Raw genomic sequence first — 18,753 nt, forward strand, 5'->3', positions numbered from 1 at the left:
TTGTTCAAGGTTCATGTGGAAATCACCAAGAGAAGCTAACCAATCACATCCCATAATCACATCCATGGGACCCATGTCCAAGACCACCAAATCACCTTCCCAAGCGTATGAAGAAGATAATGTCACTTGTGTAGAAGGGCTAACCAATGTAGCTTTTCTCATAATTCCTATTTGCCACTTGCACTCAGAAGAAGGTTATGGGTAGCTCCGTTGTTGGAGATAGTTTGAGAAAGTTGATGGATTTAGAGTTGATGAAGCTATTTGTACTCCCAGAATTTACCAAAATGTGTGCAACTCTCCCATTAATGGTTCCCACTAATCTCAAATTACTTGGGCTCTTGCACCCTGCCAAAAGCTCTTGAGAAATAGAGCATACGCTAGCTGTGTTTACTGCACTTTTGGGTGTGTCACATCACCTCCCAAAATACTCGCATGACTCCCCTCACCGAGGTCAAATGGAAACTCACCCTCTTCTTGGATGAAAGAGGTATCATCATGTGTCTCTTCAATGCAATCTTCATATTCCTCCACCTCATGAGATTTCCTCTTCATCCATAAGAATCATAGTAGCCATCACCTTCTTTGACTTGCAAACATGCCCGGGTAACCACTCCTCTTTGCATTTGAAACATAAACCCTTGCTCCTCAACTCTTCAATATTTGGATCATCCATCCTTTGCATCTTCTTGAAAGGTTAAAAAAGTATTCTTTCTTGTGACAAACCCATTGTCTTTCTTTACATCATTTTGAACTCCTCTCTCGGGATGTCCACCTAGGTCCAAATGATGATGAAAAATTGGAGGTAAAAGTGGGTGCTGTGGAAGGCAAAATTTCACTAATATTTGAAGAAGTATAGGATGGTTTTTGAGAGGGTATGATGGTCTGAGATTTCCTATACTTAGTAGGCTCATAAAGCTCGCTAGCCTCATAGCCTCCTTGATGGTGCTAGGTCTTTGTGCCAACACATCCGCCTTGATGTAGGAATCCAACCCATGAATAAACTTCCTCATCTTCATTTTCCCTTTTGAGAAATCTCGTACCATTGCTCATGGTATCTATCAAGCACCAAAGGTGAGATAAAAGTCAAGTTCATCTCCCTTTTCAAATCATCCCATGAGTGTGGTACATTCCCATGATTAAGCATATGTCTCCACCATTGATGAGCATAATCTTCCGAGTGTAAAGATGAAGAGTGCACTTTATCTTGCTCACTCTTAGAGGGGGGTGAAGTCGGGAATAAGTGTCTAGCTTGGTCATCCACTCCTCCAACTCATGCAAAGCGGAACCATCACCCTTGAACTTGGAGAGCCTTGATATCTTTAGAAGCATTGGAAGTAGGATTCTCATTACGTGGCTTGCCCTTTTGTGATTGCATATAAGCAATCGCAAATTGAGCAAAGTCTCCGTACTCCTCAATCCATCGCAGTAAAAGGGAGTCATAAGCAGAATCCATAAACATGAGGATGGATCCAAATCCCTAGAAAAAAAAGTCCAGGAATCCATAGACCTGTATACCATAATCCTTGTATACCATAACTCTTACCACATACTCCGTGCTAACCACACACCTTGGAGTAGAGGTGGACTTTATCCATAAAAGCATCATATCCAAAAGATATCCAAAGATTGCTTCTCTATAAACTCGGACAGATTCGTCCATAGAAGTTGCTTGTGAAGCCCAATATCTATATAAATCTCGTCCGAGAAAGAAATCTCCATAGATTTCATCACTTTCCTTGAGAAAACAATAATTTCACCGCGCCGCGAATTTTGGTATAAAGAACAATAGCCTCTCTTTCTTAATGTCTTTAAAGTTAACAGTAAAGATTGATAAAATCTTCTTTTAAACAATGACCAAGCTAACTTGGTCATTATTTTTTTGTGGGGGCTGATGGGGCGGTATCTGGAGCAACTTCTTGAGACCCGTTGATGTGCGGCGCTCTCGGGGTGATATTTTGGCACTTTTGCAAAGGAGCCATTCTGCCTGCCTTCTTGTAGAGCGCGATGCCACGAATCCAAGGCTTCAGTCGGATCACAATTTGGAGCTCGTTTGCTCAAGTTATGAGCAAAAAAACCCCTAGGTCTGAATCACCTCTAAGAGACTAAAATCCTCCCTTACTAAAGTTATCGCTAATGGGGGGGAAGGTGTCCTTAAACTGAATTTGGAGGGAGACGCTTGCAACAAGAGGGAGAGGAGGAGGAGTCCTCCCCTTAAGTCTATTCACACACACACAGGGGAGGGGGAGGGGGAGGGAGAGCAGCTAAGGACACTCTAGCCTGAAGGGTGAGAGGAGGCAAGAAATATCCTCCAGAGGCCTTACTTGGAGGTAGTCAAAAATGGCTTGCTGGAAGGCTACCCGGTATAGTACGGCGGTTCAGTACCACGCAGGGAGCTGGGTGCAAAGACTGGTAGAATAACAAGTACGAGCACAACAGTGGGCTAGGGTGTCTGTCGGCCCCACGAGGTATTGGGGGGTTTATATAGGTGTAGGTAGGGGTATGGGTGCAAGGAAAAGGAGAGCAAAGCGTGCGTGCAAAGGACGGTGGGGTCAAAGGCAACATGGGCATCCACGTGGCAGCCTGTGGACCGTACACTAGGGCGGTCGGCCTTTGGTCCTTGCGCAGGAACCCAAGTGTGTGTACGATATTTTAAATTTGTCGTATTTTAAGTGAAAATAACTTTAAAAAAATACATATAGGCTCAATCATCCAGTGTCTATTTTGAATGCTGTAAAATCCTACATTAGGGTAAAATCGTGCGTAGATTCTGAATTTGGACTCAAAATTCTAAGATTCTAAGTGGAAACAGCTCATTTATTAAAATTTTTGATTTTTTTTTACATCACAAAAGACCTCAAATTCATGGGCAAGTAGTGTTATTGAAGATGGACATGTTACATCCTTCCCTACTTTAAGAAGTCGAGATGTCCTCATCTCGTCATGAATTCGGGGTAATCCTTTAAGAGTGTCGCTTCCTCTTCCCACGTTGCGTCTTCTTCAGGGTAATCTTTCCATTGTACTAGATGTTCTACCTGAGTTCTATTATGGAGTTGCCTTTCCCTAGAATCTATGATCCTACTAGGTTGTAACTCAAGGACTCCCTGACTTGGGATTACAACTTGTTCATCATCAAGAATATGACCTAGAGACTAGCTACATAAGGCTTTAATAAACTTACATGAAACACGTTGTGGACCTTGATATGTGCTGGGAGTCATTCTGATAACCAATAAAGCTTGTTGGAGTAGAGCATCGACCCCAGAAATGGACCTCACCAAAACTGTCCAGAAATTACAACACACGTATAATCCCAAGTATTGCCCATTTTCTCCATACAAATCATGCCAATTGGTGAAGCAACACCTTCCTCAAATAGGCCATGTTGTTGTTGTACGTACTCTAAAGATTGCCAAGTAGCCTTATTCATGGGTAATTTCTTGCACCTACTAACAAGGAATTCTTTAATGTTTCTATTCCTAAACTCCCTTGTCCTCTTGTCCACAATCCTTTCCGACTCATGTATGATCTCCCCTTCTTCATCCATGGGTTACCGGTAGCTCTTCAATCTCTTGTGGAAGAGTGCCCACAAACCTCTTAAGGTCGGACACATGAAACACATCATGAATTCTTGTAGAAGAAGGCAAATTAAGCTTGTCAGCCAAGTCACCTACCTTCTTGACTACCATGTATGTCACGGACCATAATATCCATGAGCCAATTTTGGATTGGAAGACCCTTTTAGGATGTTATGTTGGCTCTTAGGAAGCTTTAGTAGCACATAGTCACCTTCTTCAAACTCCATCTTATGCCTACGGTCATCCGCGTGTTTGTCTTCATGACCTCTTCATGTTGTCCTTGCAAAGTTGAAGAAGTTATCTCATCCTTTCCAACTCTTCCGTGGCCAAAGGATTAGCCATTTTGTCCTCCATGGAAGACAATATATGTCACATGCACTTGATACTCATCCCGATACTACTCAAGTTCTTGCTTGAATTGTGATAAATTGATGAAGAATTGATCTCATAGATCACTTTGGGAATGTAGGAAGAGGTAGGAACCAAGTACACCTTATCCTTTTGCCATAGGAGACCATTACAAAGCTTGTAAATTCTCCATCATCTCCTTGCTAGAATTTCCTGTAAATATAGGTAGCATCTTCATTGTTGATAAGATATTCCACTTGAGTTCCTTTGATCCATTCACAGTTCCATATTTGAAGTCACAGTGTAGTTATGTGACCATGGAGATTAGATCACGCTTACCCTTAAGCTATTTGTCTATACAGTAGTATCTGTGCAAGCCCACATTCTTGACAATGTGTCCACAACTACATTGTCCTTCTCGAGTGTGTAGGATATCTCAAAATCATATCCTTGAAGGGTAGCCAACTATCTTTTGTTTGGGAGAAAGATTGGGTTGGGAGAGGAAAAAACTCAGCACCCTATGATCACTTCTCACCTTGAGATGTGCAACACCATAAAGATAGTGATGCCATTTCTTGATTGCATGAAGTATGGCTAACATTACTTGCTCATAAACGTGCAACCCCATCTCCTCCTCGGAAAGCTTTCTACTCTCGAATGCAATGACACCATGCTCTTGGTTTAAAACTGCCCCAAGCCCTCTTCCACTTGCATCCATTCTCACATAAAATGTCGTTGAGAAATCGGGGCAAACAAGAATAGGAGCCGATGTAAGCAAGGTTTGGAGTTCATTGAAACTCTTGTTGGTAGATAGCATCCCAAAAGAAATCTTTCTTCTTGAGTAGATTGGTAAGAGGTTCTCCAATAGAGGCATAGTGCTCCATAAATCTTCTATAGAAAGAAGACAATCCCAAAAATCCTCTCAATTGAGTTGTATTGCTACAGGTTGGCCATCCTTTAATGCATGCTACTTTCTTTGAATCAGCCCTAATGCCCTTCTCTCCCACCAAGTGTCCAATCCACTTCATTGAGACCATGAATGCACATTTTCTCTCCTATACAGCTTATGCTTCCTCATTATCTCAAACACTTGTTTCACATGAGACAAGTGCTCTTCCTTGCTCTTGCTCTACAGATGAAGATATTGTCAAAGAACACTAGCACAAACTTGAATAGAAAGTGGCCAGGGCATTTATAAGGCCAAAGGGCAAAACCATAAAGAGAAACCATCCCCTTTCGATCCTAAATGCTGTCTTCCTCCTTCATTCGTATTTGATGGTAACCTGATCTTGAATCAATCTTGGTGAAGAATTTTGCACCTTTGAGCTCATCAAAAACATCATCAATGTGGGGTATTGGATACCTATTTTTTATAGTGACTTTGTTCAAGTCACGGTAATCAATGCACATACGAAAGGACCCCTCCTTCTTCTTCACCAATAGAACGGGTGATGCAAATAAAGATTGTGAGGGTTGGATAAGACCCATAGTAAGCAACTCTTATACTTTCTTTGCCGCTTACTCTCTTTCCACCTTAGACAAATGATAAGGAGGCTTGTTCACAACCTTTGCATTTGGTTCAAGTATAATAGCATGGTCAATCTCCCTCTTAGGTGTGGCAAACTCTTTGGCACTATAAAATGGTCCTCATACTCTTTGAGAAGAGTCACCATATCTTTATCCATTTTCTCTATGTGTGACAGTCCAATACCATCCATCCCCTCTTGAACATGTAACACATAGATAGTACCAAGAATCTTGAGCCCCTTCTAGAGCATCTTTGGAGTGATCAAAGAGGGCCCTTCCAGCCAATACCACTCTGTCCATCATGCGACCTTGTTCAAGGTTCATGTGGAAATCACCAAGAGAAGCTAACCAATCACATCCCATAATCACATCAATGGGACCCATGTCCAAGACCACCAAATCACCTTCCCAAGCATATGAAGAAGATAATGTCACTTGTGTAGAAGGGCTAACCAATGTAGCTTTTCTCATAATTCCTATTTGCCACTTGCACTCAGAAGAAGGTTATGGGTAGCTCCGTTGTTGGAGATAGTTTGAGAAAGTTGATGGATTTAGAGTTGATGAAGCTATTTGTACTCCCAGAATTTACCAAAATGTGTGCAACTCTCCCATTAATGGTTCCCACTAATCTCAAATTACTTGGGCTCTTGCACCCTGTCAAAAGCTCTTGAGAAATAGAGCATACGCTAGCTGTGTTTACTGCACTTTTGGGTGTATCACATCACCTCCCAAAATACTCGCATGACTCCCCTCACCGAGGTCAAATGGAAACTCACCCTCTTCTTGGATGAAAGAGGTATCATCATGTGTCTCTTCAATGCAATCTTCATATTCCTCCACCTCATGAGATTTCCTCTTCATCCATAAGAATCATAGTAGCCATCACCTTCTTTGACTTGCAAACATGCCCGGGTAACCACTCCTCTTTGCATTTGAAACATAAACCCTTGCTCCTCAACTCTTCAATATTTGGATCATCCATCCTTTGCATCTTCTTGAAAGGTTAAAAAAGTATTCTTTCTTGTGACAAACCCATTGTCTTCCTTTACATCATTTTGAACTCCTCTCTCGGGATGTCCACCTAGGTCCAAATGATGATGAAAACTTGGAGGTAAAAGTGGGTGCTGTGGAAGGCAAAATTTCACTAATATTTGAAGAAGTATAGGATGGTTTTTGAGAGGGTATGATGGTCTGAGATTTCCTATACTTAGTAGGCTCATAAAGCTCGCTAGCCTCATAGCCTCCTTGATGGTGCTAGGTCTTTGTGCCAACACATCCGCCTTGATGTAGGAATCCAACCCATGAATAAACTTCCTCATCTTCATTTTTCCTTTTGAGAAATCTCGTACCATTGCTCATGGTATCTATCAAGCACCAAAGGTGAGATAAAAGTCAAGTTCATCTCCCTTTTCAAATCATCCCATGAGCGTGGTACATTCCCATGATTAAGCATATGTCTCCACCATTGATGAGCATAATCTTCCGAGTGTAAAGATGAAGAGTGCACTTTATCTTGCTCACTCTTAGAGGGGGGTGAAGTCGGGAATAAGTGTCTAGCTTGGTCATCCACTCCTCCAACTCATGCAAAGCGGAACCATCACCCTTGAACTTGGAGAGCCTTGATATCTTTAGAAGCATTGGAAGTAGGATTCTCATTACGTGGCTTGCCCTTTTGTGATTGCATATAAGCAATCGCAAATTGAGCAAAGTCTCCGTACTCCTCAATCCATCCCAGTAAAAGGGAGTCATAAGCAGAATCCATAAACATGAGGATGGATCCAAATCCCTAGAAAAAAAAGTCCAGGAATCCATAGACCTGTATACCATAATCCTTGTATACCATAACTCTTACCACATACTCCGTGCTAACCACACACCTTGGAGTAGAGGTGGACTTTATCCATAAAAGCATCATATCCATGAGATATCCAAAGATTGCTTCTCTATAAACTCGGACAGATTCGTCCATAGAAGTTGCTTGTGAAGCCCAATATCTATATAAATCTCGTCCGAGAAAGAAATCTCCATAGGTTTCATCACTTTCCTTGAGAAAACAATAATTTCACCGTGCCGCGAATTTTGGTATAAAGAACAATAGCCTCTCTTTCTTAATGTCTTTAAAGTTAACAGTAAAGATTGATAAAATCTTCTTTTAAACAATGACCAAGCTAACTTGGTCATTATTTTTTTGTGGGGGCTGATGGGGCGGTATCTGGAGCAACTTCTTGAGACCCGTTGATGTGCGGCGCTCTCGGGGTGATATTTTGGCACTTTTGCAAAGGAGCCATTCTGCCTGCCTTCTTGTAGAGCGCGATGCCACGAATCCAGGGCTTCAGTCGGATCACAATTTGGAGCTCGTTTGCTCAAGTTATGAGCAAAAAAACCCCTAGGTCTGAATCACCTCTAAGAGACTAAAATCCTCCCTTACTAAAGTTATCGCTAATGGGGGGGAAGGTGTCCTTAAACTGAATTTGGAGGGAGACGCTTGCAACAAGAGGGAGAGGAGGAGGAGTCCTCCCCTTAAGTCTATTCACACACACACAGGGGAGGGGGAGGGGGAGGGAGAGCAGCTAAGGACACTCTAGCCTGAAGGGTGAGAGGAGGCAAGAAATATCCTCCAGAGGCCTTACTTGGAGGTAGTCAAAAATGGCTTGCTGGAAGGCTACCCGGTATAGTACGGCAGTTCAGTACCACGCAGGGAGCTGGATGCAAAGACTGGTAGAATAACAAGTACGAGCACAACAGTGGGCTAGGGTGTATGTCGGCCCCACGAGGTATTGGGGGGTTTATATAGGTGTAGGTAGGGGTATGGGTGCAAGGAAAAGGAGAGCAAAGCGTGCGTGCAAAGGACTGTGGGGTGAAAGGCAACATGGGCATCCACGTGGCGGCCTATGGACCGTACACTAGGGCGATCAGCCTTTGGTCCTTGCGCAGGAACCCAGGTGTGTGTACGATATTTTAAATTTGTCGTATTTTAAGTGAAAATAACTTTAAAAAAATACGTATAGGCTCAATCATCCAGTGTCTGTTTTGAATGCTGTAAAATCCTACATCAGGGTAAAATCGTGCGTAGATTCTGAATTTGGACTCAAAATTCTAAGATTCTAAGTGGAAACAGCTCATTTATTAAAATTTTTGATTTTTTTTACATCACAAAAGACCTCAAATTCATGGGCAAGTAGTGTTATTGAAGATGGACATGTTACATCCTTCCCTACTTTAAGAAGTCGAGATGTCCTCATCTCGTCATGACTTCGGGGTAATCCTTTAAGAGTGTCGCTTCCTCTTCCCACGTTGCGTCTTCTTCAGGGTAATCTTTCCATTGTACTAGATGTTCTACCTGAGTTCTATTACGGAGTTGCCTTTCCCTAGAATCTATGATCCTACTAGGTTGTAACTCAAGGACTCCCTGACTTGGGATTACAACTTACTTGTTCATCATCAAGAATATGACCTAGAGACTAGCTACATAAGACTTTAATAAACTTACATGAAACACGTTGTGGACCTTGATATGTGCTGGGAGTCATTCTGATAACCAATAAAGCTTGTTGGAGTAGAGCATCGACCCCAGCAATGGACCTCACCAAAACTGTCCAGAAATTACAACACACGTATAATCCCAAGTATTGCCCATTTTCTCCATACAAATCATGCCAATTGGTGAAGCAACACCTTCCTCAAATAGGCCATGTTGTTGTTGTACGTACTCTAAAGATTGTCAAGTAGCCTTATTCATGGGTAATTTCTTGCACCTACTAACAAGGAATTCTTTAATGTTTCTATTCCTAAACTCCCTTGTCCTCTTGTCCACAATCCTTTCCGACTCATGTATGATCTACCCTTCTTCATCCATGGGTTTAGCTCTTCAATCTCTTGTGGAAGAGTGCCCACAAACCTCTTAAGGTCAGACACATGAAACACATCATGAATTCTTGTAGAAGAAGGCAAATTAAGCTTGTCAGCCAAGTCACCTACCTTCTTGACTACCATGTATGTCACGGACCATAATATCTATGAGCCAATTTTGGATTGGAAGACCCTTTTAGGATGTTATGTTGGCTCTTAGGAAGCTTTAGTAGCACATAGTCACCTTCTTCAAACTCCATCTTATGCCTACGGTCATCCGCGTGTTTGTCTTCATGACCTCTTCATGTTGTCCTTGCAAAGTTGAAGAAGTTATCTCATCCTTTCCAACTCTTTCGTGGCCAAAGGATTAGCCATTTTGTCCTCCATGGAAGACAATATATGTCACATGCACTTGATACTCATCCCGATACTACTCAAGTTCTTGCTTGAATTGTGATAAATTGATGAAGAATTGATCTCATAGATCACTTTGGGAATGTAGGAAGAGGTAGGAACCAAGTACACCTTATCCTTTTGCCATAGGAGACCATTACAAAGCTTGTAAATTCTCCATCATCTCCTTGCTAGAATTTCCTGTAAATATAGGTAGCATCTTCATTGTTGATAAGATATTCCACTTGAGTTCCTTTGATCCATTCACACTTCCATAATTGAAGTCACAGTGTAGTTATGTGACCATGGAGATTAGATCATGCTTACCCTTAAGCTAAATATTTGTCTATACAGTAGTATCTGTGCAAGCCCACATTCTTGACAATGTGTCCACAACTACATTGTCCTTCCCAAGTGTGTAGGATATCTCAAAATCATATCCTTGAAGGGTAGCCAACTATCTTTTGTTTGGGAGAAAGATTGGGTTGGGAGAGGAAAAAACTCAGCACCCTATGATCGCTTCTCACCTTGAGATGTGCAACACCATAAAGATAGTGATGCCATTTCTTGATTGCATGAAGTATGGCTAACATTACTTGCTCATAAACATGCAACCCCATCTCCTCCTCGGAAAGCTTTCTACTCTCGAATGCAATGACACCATGCTCTTGGTTTAAAACTGCCCCAAGCCCTCTTCCACTTGCATCCATTCTCACATAAAATGTCTTTGAGAAATCGGGGCAAACAAGAATAGGAGCCGATGTAAGCAAGGTTTGGAGTTCATTGAAAATCTTGTTGGTAGATAGCATCCCAAAAGAAATCTTTCTTCTTGAGTAGATTGGTAAGAGGTTCTCCAATAGAGGCATAGTGCTCCATAAATCTTCTATAGAAAGAAGACAATCCCAAAAATCCTCTCAATTGAGTTGTATTGCTACAGGTTGGCCATCCTTTAATGCATGCTACTTTCTTTGAATCAGCCCTAATGCCCTTCTCTCCCACCAAGTGTCCAATCCACTTCATTGAGACCATGAATGCACATTTTCTCTCCTATACAGCTTATGCTTCCTCATTATCTCAAACACTTGTTTCACATGAGACAAGTGCTCTTCCTTGCTCTTGCTCTACAGATGAAGATATTGTCAAAGAACACTAGCACAAACTTGAATAGAAAGTGGCCAGGGCATTTATAAGGCCAAAGGGCAAAACCATAAAGAGAAACCATCCCCTTTCGATCCTAAATGCTGTCTTCCTCCTTCATTCGTATTTGATGGTAACCTGATCTTGAATCAATCTTGGTGAAGAATTTTGCACCTTTGAGCTCATCAAAAACATCATCAATGTGGGGTATTGGATACCTATTTTTTATAGTGACTTTGTTCAAGTCACGGTAATCAATGCACATACGAAAGGACCCCTCCTTCTTCTTCACCAATAGAACGGGTGATGCAAATAAAGATTGTGAGGGTTGGATAAGACCCATAGTAAGCAACTCTTGTACTTTCTTTGCCGCTTACTCTCTTTCCACCTTAGACAAATGATAAGGAGGCTTGTTCACAACCTTTGCATTTGGTTCAAGTATAATAGCATGGTCAATCTCCCTCTTAGGTGTGGCAAACTCTTTGGCACTATAAAATGGTCCTCATACTCTTTGAGAAGAGTCACCATATCTTTATCCATTTTCTCTATGTGTGACAGTCCAATACCATCCATCCCCTCTTGAACATGTAACACATAGATAGTACCAAGAATCTTGAGCCCCTTCTAGAGCATCTTTGGAGTGATCAAAGAGGGCCCTTCCAGCCAATACCACTCTGTCCATCATGCGACCTTGTTCAAGGTTCATGTGGAAATCACCAAGAGAAGCTAACCAATCACATCCCATAATCCCATCGATGGGACCCATGTCCAAGACCACCAAATCACCTTCCCAAGCGTATGAAGAAGATAATGTCACTTGTGTAGAAGGGCTAACCAATGTAGCTTTTCTCATAATTTCTATTTGCCACTTGCACTCAGAAGAAGGTTATGGGTAGCTCCGTTGTTGGAGATAGTTTGAGAAAGTTGATGGATTTAGAGTTGATGAAGCTATTTGTACTCCCAAAATTTACCAAAATGTGTGCAACTCTCCCATTAATGGTTCCCACTAATCTCAAATTACTTGGGCTCTTGCACCCTGTCAAAAGCTCTTGAGAAATAGAGCATACGCTAGCTGTGTTTACTGCACTTTTGGGTGTATCACATCACCTCCCAAAATACTCGCATGACTCCCCTCACCGAGGTCAAATGGAAACTCACCCTCTTCTTGGATGAAAGAGGTATCATCATGTGTCTCTTCAATGCAATCTTCATATTCCTCCACCTCATGAGATTTCCTCTTCATCCATAAGAATCATAGTAGCCATCACCTTCTTTGACTTGCAAACATGCCCGGGTAACCACTCCTCTTTGCATTTGAAACATAAACCCTTGCTCCTCAACTCTTCAATATTTGGATCATCCATCCTTTGCATCTTCTTGAAAGGTTAAAAAAGTATTCTTTCTTGTGACAAACCCATTGTCTTTCTTTACATCATTTTGAACTCCTCTCTCGGGATGTCCACCTAGGTCCAAATGATGATGAAAACTTGGAGGTAAAAGTGGGTGCTGTGGAAGGGAAAATTTCACTAATATTTGAAGAAGTATAGGATGGTTTTTGAGAGGGTATGATGGTCTGAGATTTCCTATACTTAGTAGGCTCATAAAGCTCGCTAGCCTCATAGCCTCCTTGATGGTGCTAGGTCTTTGTGCCAACACATCCGCCTTGATGTAGGAATCCAACCCATGAATAAACTTCCTCATCTTCATTTTCCCTTTTGAGAAATCTCGTACCATTGCTCATGGTATCTATCAAGCACCAAAGGTGAGATAAAAGTCAAGTTCATCTCCCTTTTCAAATCATCCCATGAGTGTGGTACATTCCCATGATTAAGCATATGTCTCCACCATTGATGAGCATAATCTTCCGAGTGTAAAGATGAAGAGTGCACTTTATCTTGCTCACTCTTAGAGCGGGGTGAAGTCGGGAATAAGTGTCTAGCTTGGTCATCCACTCCTCCAACTCATGCAAAGCGGAACCATCACCCTTGAACTTGGAGAGCCTTGATATCTTTAGAAGCATTGGAAGTAGGATTCTCATTACGTGGCTTGCCCTTTTGTGATTGCATATAAGCATTTGCAAATTGAGCAAAGTCTCCGTACTCCTCAATCCATCCCAGTAAAAGGGAGTCATAAGCAGAATCCATAAACATGAGGATGGATCCAAATCCCTAGAAAAAAAAGTCCAGGAATCCATAGACCTGTATACCATAATCCTTGTATACCATAACTCTTACCACATACTCCGTGCTAACCACACACCTTGGAGTAGAGGTGGAATTTATCCATAAAAGCGTCATATCCATGAGATATCCAAAGATTGCTTCTCTATAAACTCGGACAGATTCGTCCATAGAAGTTGCTTATGAAGCCCAATATCTATATAAATCTCGTCCAAGAAAGAAATCTCCATAGATTTCATCACTTTCCTTGAGAAAACAATAATTTCACCGTGCCGCGAATTTTGGTATAAAGAACAATAGCCTCTCTTTCTTAATGTCTTTAAATTTAACAGTAAAGATTGATAAAATCTTCTTTTAAACAATGACCAAGCTAACTTGGTCATTATTTTTTTGTGGGGGCTGATGGGGCGGTATCTGGAGCAACTTCTTGAGACCCGTTGATGTGCGGCGCTCTCGGGGTGATATTTTGGCACTTTTGCAAAGGAGCCATTCTGCCTACCTTCTTGTAGAGCGCGATGCCACGAATCCAAGGCTTCAGTCGGATCACAATTTGGAGCTTGTTTGCTCAAGTTATGAGCAAAAAAACCCCTAGGTCTGAATCAATTCTAAGAGACTAAAATCCTCCCTAACTAAAGTTATCGCTAATGGGAGGGAAGGTGTCCTTAAACTGAATTTGGAGGGAGACGCTTGCAACAAGAGGGAGAGGAGGAGGAGTCCTCCCCTTAAGTCTATTCACACACACACAGGGGAGGGGGAGGGGGAGGGAGAGCAGCTAAGGACACTCTAGCCTGAAGGGTGAGAGGAGGCAAGAAATATCCTCCAGAGGCCTTACTTGGAGGTAGTCAAAAATGGCTTGCTGGAAGGCTACCCGGTATAGTACGGCGGTTCAGTACCACACAGGGAGCTGGGTGCAAAGACTGGTAGAATAACAAGTACGAGCACAACAGTGGGCTAGGGTGTCTGTCGGCCCCATGAGGTATTGGGGGGTTTATATAGGTGTAGGTAGGGGTATGGGTGCAAGGAAAAGGAGAGCAAAGCGTGCGTGCAAAGGACGGTGGGGTCAAAGGCAACATGGGCATCCACATGGCGGCCTGTGGACCGTACACTAGGGCGGTCGGCCTTTGGTCCTTGCGCAGGAACCCAGGTGTGTGTACGATATTTTAAATTTGTCGTATTTTAAGTGAAAATAACTTTAAAAAAATACGTATAGGCTCAATCATCCAGTGTCTGTTTTGAATGCTGTAAAATCCTACATTAGGGTAAAATCGTGCGTAGATTCTGAATTTGGACTCAAAATTCTAAGATTCTAAGTGGAAACAGCTCATTTATTAAAATTATTGATTTTTTTTTACATCACAAAAGACCTCAAATTCATGGGCAAGTAGTGTTATTGAAGATGGACATGTTACATCCTTCCCTACTTTAAGAAGTCGAGATGTCCTCATCTCGTCATGAATTCGGGGTAATCCTTTAAGAGTGTCGCTTCCTCTTCCCACGTTGCGTCTTCTTCAGGGTAATCTTTCCATTGTACTAGATGTTCTACCTGAGTTCTATTACGGAGTTGCCTTTCCCTAGAATCTACGATCCTACTAGGTTGTAACTCAAGGACTCCCTGACTTGGGATTACAACTTGTTCATCATCAAGAATATGACCTAGAGACTAGCTACATAAGGCTTTAATAAACTTACATGAAACACGTTGTGGACCTTGATATGTGCTGGGAGTCATTCTGATAACCAATAAAGCTTGTTGGAGTAGAGCATCGACCCCAGCAATGGACCTCACCAAAACTGTCCAGAAATTACAACACACGTATAATCCCAAGTATTGCCCATTTTCTCCATACAAATCATGCCAATTGGTGAAGCAACACCTTCCTCAAATAGGCCATGTTGTTGTTGTACGTACTCTAAAGATTGCCAAGTAGCCTTATTCATGGGTAATTTCTTGCACCTACTAACAAGGAATTCTTTAATGTTTCTATTCCTAAACTCCCTTGTCCTCTTGTCCACAATCCTTTCCGACTCATGTATGATCTCCCCCATGGGTTACCGGTAGCTCTTCAATCTCTTGTGGAAGAGTGCCCACAAACCTCTTAAGGTCGGACACATGAAACACATCATGAATTCTTGTAGAAGAAGGCAAATTAAGCTTGTCAGCCAAGTCACCTACCTTCTTGACTACCATGTATGTCACGGACCATAATATCCATGAGCCAATTTTGGATTGGAAGACCCTTTTAGGATGTTATGTTGGCTTTAGTAGCACATAGTCACCTTCTTCAAACTCCATCTTATGCCTACGGTCATCCGCGTGTTTGCCTTCATGACCTCTTCATGTTGTCCTTGCAAAGTTGAAGAAGTTATCTCATCCTTTCCAACTCTTCCGTGGCCAAAGGATTAGCCATTTTGTCCTCCATGGAAGACAATATATGTCACATGCACTTGATACTCATCCCGATACTACTCAAGTTCTTGCTTGAATTGTGATAAATTGATGAAGAATTGATCTCATAGATCACTTTGGGAATGTAGGAAGAGGTAGGAACCAAGTACACCTTATCCTTTTGCCATAGGAGACCATTACAAAGCTTGTAAATTCTCCATCATCTCCTTGCTAGAATTTCCTGTAAATATAGGTAGCATCTTCATTGTTGATAAGATATTCCACTTGAGTTCCTTTGATCCATTCACACTTCCATAATTGAAGTCACAGTGTAGTTATGTGACCATGGAGATTAGATCATGCTTACCCTTAAGCTAAATATTTGTCTATACAGTAGTATCTGTGCAAGCCCACATTCTTGACAATGTGTCCACAACTACATTGTCCTTCCCGAGTGTGTAGGATATCTCAAAATCATATCCTTGAAGGGTAGCCAACTATCTTTTGTTTGGGAGAAAGATTGGGTTGGGAGAGGAAAAAACTCAGCACCCTATGATCGCTTCTCACCTTGAGATGTGCAACACCATAAAGATAGTGATGCCATTTCTTGATTGCATGAAGTATCGCTAACATTACTTCCTCATAAACGTGCAACCCCATCTCCTCCTCGGAAAGCTTTCTACTCTGGAATGCAATGACACCATGCTCTTGGTTTAAAACTGCCCCAAGCCCTCTTCCACTTGCATCCATTCTCACATAAAATGTCTTTGAGAAATCGGGGCAAACAAGAATAGGAGCCGATGTAAGCAAGGTTTGGAGTTCATTGAAACTCTTGTTGGTAGATAGCATCCCAAAAGAAATCTTTCTTCTTGAGTAGATTGGTAAGAGGTTCTCCAATAGAGGCATAGTGCTCCATAAATCTTCTATAGAAAGAAGACAATCCCAAAAATCCTCTCAATTGAGTTGTATTGCTACAGGTTGGCCATCCTTTAATGCATGCTACTTTCTTTGAATCAGCCCTAATGCCCTTCTCTCCCACCAAGTGTCCAATCCACTTCATTGAGACCATGAATGCACATTTTCTCTCCTATACAGCTTATGCTTCCTCATTATCTCAAACACTTGTTTCACATGAGACAAGTGCTCTTCCTTGCTCTTGCTCTACAGATGAAGATATTGTCAAAGAACACTAGCACAAACTTGAATAGAAAGTGGCCAGGGCATTTATAAGGCCAAAGGGCAAAACCATAAAGAGAAACCATCCCCTTTCGATCCTAAATGCTGTCTTCCTCCTTCATTCGTATTTGATGGTAACCTGATCTTGAATCAATCTTGGTGAAGAATTTTGCACCTTTGAGCTCATCAAAAACATCATCGATGTGGGGTATTGGATACCTATTTTTTATAGTGACTTTGTTCAAGTCACGGTAATCAATGCACATACGAAAGGACCCCTCCTTCTTCTTCACCAATAGAACGGGTGATGCAAATAAAGATTGTGAGGGTTGGATAAGACCCATAGTAAGCAACTCTTGTACTTTCTTTGCCGCTTACTCTCTTTCCACCTTAGACAAATGATAAGGAGGCTTGTTCACAACCTTTGCATTTGGTTCAAGTATAATAGCATGGTCAATCTCCCTCTTAGGTGTGGCAAACTCTTTGGCACTATAAAATGGTCCTCATACTCTTTGAGAAGAGTCACCATATCTTTATCCATTTTCTCTATGTGTGACAGTCCAATACCATCCATCCCCTCTTGAACATGTAACACATAGATAGTACCAAGAATCTTGAGCCCCTTCTAGAGCATCTTTGGAGTGATCAAAGAGGGCCCTTCCAGCCAATACCACTCTGTCCATCATGCGACCTTGTTCAAGGTTCATGTGGAAATCACCAAGAGAAGCTAACCAATCACATCCCATAATCACATCCATGGGACCCATGTCCAAGACCACCAAATCACCTTCCCAAGCGTATGAAGAAGATAATGTCACTTGTGTAGAAGGGCTAACCAATGTAGCTTTTCTCATAATTCCTATTTGCCACTTGCACTCAGAAGAAGGTTATGGGTAGCTCCGTTGTTGGAGATAGTTTGAGAAAGTTGATGGATTTAGAGTTGATGAAGCTATTTGTACTCCTAGAATTTACCAAAATGTGTGCAACTCTCCCGTTAATGGTTCCCACTAATCTCAAATTACTTGGGCTCTTGCACCCTGCCAAAAGCTCTTGAGAAATAGAGCATACGCTAGCTGTGTTTACTGCACTTTTGGGTGTATCACATCACCTCCCAAAATACTCGCATGACTCCCCTCACCGAGGTCAAATGGAAACTCACCCTCTTCTTGGATGAAAGAGGTATCATCATGTGTCTCTTCAATGCAATCTTCATATTCCTCCACCTCATGAGATTTCCTCTTCATCCATAAGAATCATAGTAGCCATCACCTTCTTTGACTTGCAAACATGCCCGGGTAACCACTCCTCTTTGCATTTGAAACATAAACCCTTGCTCCTCAACTCTTCAATATTTGGATCATCCATCCTTTGCATCTTCTTGAAAGGTTAAAAAAGTATTCTTTCTTGTGACAAACCCATTGTCTTTCTTTACATCATTTTGAACTCCTCTCTCGGGATGTCCACCTAGGTCCAAATGATGATGAAAACTTGGAGGTAAAAGTGGGTACTGTAGAAGGCAAAATTTCACTAATATTTGAAGAAGTATAGGATGGTTTTTGAGAGGGTATGATGGTCTGAGATTTCCTATACTTAGTAGGCTCATAAAGCTCGCTAGCCTCATAGCCTCCTTGATGGTGCTAGGTCTTTGTGCCAACACATCCGCCTTGATGTAGGAATCCAACCCATGAATAAACTTCCTCATCTTCATTTTCCCTTTTGAGAAATCTCGTACCATTGCTCATGGTATCTATCAAGCACCAAAGGTGAGATAAAAGTCAAGTTCATCTCCCTTTTCAAATCATCCCATGAGCGTGGTACATTCCCATGATTAAGCATATGTCTCCACCATTGATGAGCATAATCTTCCGAGTGTAAAGATGAAGAGTGCACTTTATCTTGCTCACTCTTAGAGGGGGGTGAAGTCGGGAATAAGTGTCTAGCTTGGTCATCCACTCCTCCAACTCATGCAAAGCGGAACCATCACCCTTGAACTTGGAGAGCCTTGATATCTTTAGAAGCATTGGAAGTAGGATTCTCATTACGTGGCTTGCCCTTTTGTGATTGCATATAAGCATTCACAAATTGAGCAAAGTCTCCGTACTCCTCAATCCATCCCAGTAAAAGGGAGTCATAAGCAAAATCCATAAACATGAGGATGGATCCAAATCCCTAGAAAAAAAAG

Source organism: Cibotium barometz, chromosome 1, assembly GCF_041138505.1.
Source record: "Cibotium barometz isolate CiBa-2024 chromosome 1, ASM4113850v1, whole genome shotgun sequence".
Lineage (NCBI taxonomy): Eukaryota > Viridiplantae > Streptophyta > Polypodiopsida > Cyatheales > Cibotiaceae > Cibotium > Cibotium barometz.